We start from the raw sequence: 4843 nt of genomic DNA, 5'->3' as shown, positions 1-4843 counted from the left end.
GTGCTCCTTACTGCCACAGTAGAAGCAGCTCCCCTCGGCACGGCGTAACTCTTGACGGGTTTTGACCATCTTGGTCTGGTCGACCTGCATAGGCTCGGGTGAGTGCGCCTGGGGAGTAGCAGGAGAAGGGACAGGTTTCTGAAAGGTAGGGGCTAGACGTGGAAACCTCCTCTCACGGGTGACCTCTTTGGCGCGCTCCTGGAACCGGATGTCAATCCGGGTGGCAAGTGTTATTAAGTCGTCGAGAGTGGTAGGAATGTCCCGACCGGCGAGTTCATCTTTAATACGGCCGGACAGACCCTCCCAAAAGACAGACACCAGGGCGTCGTTATCCCAGGCCAGCTCCGAAGCAAGGGTACGGAACCGTATGGCGTATTGGCCCACGGAGAGATTTCCTTGACGGAGGCGTAGCAGAGATGATGCGGATGAGGTCTTCCGTCCTGGTTCGTCGAAGACTTTCCGGAAGGCCGTGAGAAAGGCTGGCAGGTTGGACACCAGGGGGTCTCCTCTCTCCCATAGAAGATTTAGCCAAGCCAGTGCCTCTCCCGTGAGATGGGACATGATGAAGGCTACTCTGGCTCGGTCGCTGGAAAACTGGTGTGTCAACAGTTCGAAGTGCAGAGTGCACTGGTTAATGAAGCCCCGTGCCTGGCTGGGATCTCCGCCAAAACGAGGAGGGGCGGAGAGGCAGGGACCGGGAAGAGATGCCATGGTGTTGATGGGCTGCGGCGGTGCCGGGGTAGTAAGTGTGCGAGTGGAGGCAGCTCCCGAAGAGGTAGTCAATGTGTCCAGGCGGGAGTTAACACCACGCAGGTGACTCAGGATGGACTCCTGTTGGGACCTCTAACGGGAAAGTTCATGACATAGGTCCGAGAGCGAGGGAGCTTGGGTGCTACCGGGTTCCATGGCCCGAGCAAACTGTAACGGGTCTGGGAGGTGAAACCTCTGAGCAAATATACAAGGGGGCGGTCCTTGTAAGGAAGCGGGTGGCTCCCAGAGAAGACGGGCAGGTAGTCACGGCAAGTGACAGGGACAGTCTCTGGGTAGAAGGGCAGGTAGTCACGGCAAGTGACAGGGACAGTCTCTGGGTAGAAGGGCAGGTAGTCACGGCAAGTGACAGGGACAATTCATAGTTAATTCATAGTTAATTCATAGTTTTGATGCCTTCAGTGTGAATGTACAATTTTCATAGTCATGAAAATACAGAAAAATCTTTAAATGAGGTGTGTCCAAACTTTTGGTCTGTACTGTATGTAAACAGTTAATAGTTATATATTACTCTCTACTATCCAGTTAGACATACAGTACAGACCAAAAGTTTGGACACACCTTCTCATTTAAAGATTTTTCTGTATTTTCATGACTTTGAAAATTGTACATTCACACTGAAGGCATCAAAACTATGAGTTACCACATGTGGAATTATATACTTAACAAAAAAGTGTGAAACAACTGAAAATATGTCTTATATTCTAGGTTCTTCAAAGTAGCCACCTTTTGCTTTGATGACTGCTTTGTACACTCTTGGCATTCTCTTGATGAGCTTCAAGAGGTAGTCACCAGAAATGGTCTTCCAACAATCTTGAAGGAGTTCCCAGAGATGCTTAGCACTTGTTGGCCCTTTTGCTTTCACTCTGCGGTCCAGCTCACCTCAAACCATCTCGATTGGGTTCAGGTCTGGTGACTGTGGAGGCCAGGTCATCTGGCGTAGCACCCCATCACTCTCCTTCTTGGTCAAATAGCCCTTACACATCCTGGAGGTGTGTTTGGGGTCATTGTCATGTTGAAAAATAAATGATGGTCCAACTAAACGCAAACCGGATGGAATAGCATGCCGCTGCAAGATGCTGTGGTAGCCATGCTGGTTCAGTATGCCTTCAATTTTGAATAAATCCCCAACAGTGTCACCAGCAAAGCACCCCCACACCATCACACCTCCTCCTCCATGCTTCACGGTGGGAACCAGGCATGTAGAGTCCATCCGTTCACCTTTTCTGCGTCGCACAAAGACACGGTGGTTGGAACCAAAGATCTCAAATTTGGACTCATCAGACCAAAGCTCAGATTTCCACTGGTCTAATGTCCATTGCTTGTGTTCTTTAGCCCAAACAAGTCTCTTCTGCTTGTTGCCTGTCCTTAACAGTGGTTTCCTAGCAGCTATTTTACCATGAAGGCCTGCTGCACAAAGTCTCCTCTTAACAGTTGTTGTAGAGATGTGTCTGCTGCTAGAACTCTGTGTGGTATTGACCTGGTCTCTAATCTGAGCTGCTGTTAACCTGCGATTTCTGAGGTTGGTGACTTGGATAAACTTATCCTCAGAAGCAGAGGTGACTCTTGGTCTTCCTTTCCTGGGGCGGTCCTCATGTGTGCCAGTTTCTTTTAGCGCTTGATGGTTTTTGCAACTGCACTTGGGGACATTTTCAAAGTTTTCCCAATTTTTCGGACTGACTGACGTTCATTTCTTAAAGTAATGATGGCCACTCGTTTTTATTTACTTAGCTGCTTTTTTCTTGCCATAATACAAATTCTAACAGTCTATTCAGTAGGACTATCAGCTGTGTATCCACCTGACTTCTGCACAACACAACTGATGGTCCCAACCCCATTTATAAGGCAAGAAATCCCACTTATTAAACCTGACAGGGCACACCTGTGAAGTGAAAACCATTTCCAGTGACTACCTCTTGAAGCTCATCAAGAGAATGCCAAGAGTGTGCAAAGCAGTAATCAAAGCAAAAGGTGGCTACCTTGAAGAACCTAGAATATAAGACATATTTTCAGTTGTTTCACACTTTTTTGTTAAGTATATAATTCCACATGTGTTAATTCATAGTTTTGATGCCTTCAGTGTGAATGTACAATTTTCATAGTCATGAAAATGAAGAGAAATCTTTAAATGAGAAGGTGTGTCCAAACTTTTGGTCTGTACTGTATTTACATAGCTGAATAATTTACATCTCTCTTGTTCTCTGTTCTCAAACAAAAAATCAGAATCATGGCGCTAAATGTCTTTTAATTATAGGATCAAAATTGCACATTTAATGAATGGGTTCATAAAAAAAATGGATAGCACTCGGAAGCCATCCATGTGTTATCCAAGTGATGGCCGTCTTTACTGTTTAATTGGTAGGAGAAGCTTGGATTTGTTTTTTTTGCATAGAAAAAACACGTCCTATGTCATCCACACAGTGTTCCCCGGCAACGAGCTCCTGCGCAGGGGTACTCCTCTGATCAGACTAGGGCAGCGCAAAGTACTCTAGTGCGTATGCGCCGAGGCTCTTTGACATTTCCCGGCACCTACGCACCGCAGTACTTTGACTGCTCTCAATAGGCAGAGAAGCACACCTGCGCAGGAGTGTGATGTCAGGGAGACTGTGTGGATGACGTAAGATGTGTCATCCACATGAAGCAAGAAGGAGGACGGCATCGAAAGAAAGGAGGCGCCGGAACAAGACGAGCAACATCCCTCAGACCCGACAGCCCCCCCAGGAGAGTATAATAAAAGCTGTTTTCCTTGTCTTGCAGGTCAAGGGCATATATACAGCATATGGGCCATACAGTTAGGTATAGATTTACTTTTCTATAACCTGTATGACAATAGTAGAGGTCTGATTTCTCCCAGGGGGGTGACAGATTCCCTTTAAAGGGGTTGTCCAGTGAAAAAAGTTGTCAGCTATCCACAGTACAGGTGATAACTTACTGATCACTGGGGGTCCGACTGCTGGAGCCGCACTGATTGGCAGAATGGGGGCACTATTATCCATGTAAGGCCTCACTCAGACGTCAGAGAAAGATGGACTGAATTAGTTTGATCATAGTTTGGGCAGAGTGTCATTTTTTTCTCATATGTGGAGAGAGAAAAAAGGTTTCTCCACCTTCTCCTTTCTAAGGACACATTCAGTATTTGGTCAGTATTTTCCATCAGTATTTATAAGCCAAAACCAGGAGTGGAACAATCAGAGGAAAAGTATAATAGAAACACGTCACCACTTCTGGATTTATCACCCACTCCTGGTTTTGGTTTACAAATACTGACCAAATACTGAACGTGTGAACGTGGCCTTTTTTTCACGACCCATAGATTTGTCTTTGCCGATCTTGATCAGACTCTCAGATCAAAATACAAAATGCCTGTTTTTTAAAATGTACCACTCGGTCTGAGGAAACAACTGAGCATGAGCCCCATAGACTGTCACAGGTACGAGTGCTATCAGGAAAAAATGGAAACCTGACATGTGAATGAGGCCTTAACGTGGAGACGCAGCCGTGACATTTCCGACCACTGCGCCATTCATTCCCTATGGGGCGGCCAGGAAAAGCCTAGCTCAGCGCAGCCTCACAGGTGGTGTATGCAGGTGGATGGGCGGCCCCTCACCAGTCATCCATGGACAACCCCTTTAAGACAAAGAAGCCAAGCGCTGACTGATAGTAAAGCCCATGTGTATAAATGGCGCCATTGGATCCTTTTAGGACACCTGTGCAGCCCCCCAGAGCAGTGTGCAATCACTGGCAGCCCAGACCCTGCTGCCCAGACCCTGCTGCCCAGACCCTGCTGCCCAGACCCTGCTGCCCAGACCCCGCTGCCCAGACCCCGCTGCCCCGGCCGCGCCGCTGGTGTAGTGGTATCATGCAAGATTCCCATTCTTGCGACCCGGGTTCGATTCCCGGGCGGCGCACTTCATTTTTGTCCCTCTCCTCGTGTATTTTAGCTCGGGCATTACACCGCAGCCCCCGTGTAGTCCCGTACGTCCGTGTATCTGGCGTCGCCCGTTATTTACATCTGTTTTGTATACTATACATTATTACAAACAAGGAGGCGTTCACAGGGACAGCCTTTTCCGGG

The 4843-nt window shown here is 47.7% G+C and overlaps 1 non-coding gene across 1 annotated transcript; it reads left to right on the top strand.

Moving 5' to 3' along the window:
* The first annotated feature begins 4605 nt into the window (after window positions 1-4605).
* On the top strand, window positions 4606-4676 carry TRNAG-CCC (transfer RNA glycine (anticodon CCC)). The gene has a single exon. It is a non-coding gene; the product is annotated as a tRNA-Gly (tRNA).
* Window positions 4677-4843: the final 167 nt, after the last annotated feature.

The sequence above is a fragment of the Phyllobates terribilis genome, unplaced genomic scaffold, assembly GCF_046119375.1.
Source record: "Phyllobates terribilis strain yellow unplaced genomic scaffold, ASM4611937v1 Scaffold_11__3_contigs__length_659146591, whole genome shotgun sequence".
NCBI lineage: Eukaryota > Metazoa > Chordata > Amphibia > Anura > Dendrobatidae > Phyllobates > Phyllobates terribilis.
This window is presented reverse-complemented; position numbering and strand designations above follow the sequence as displayed.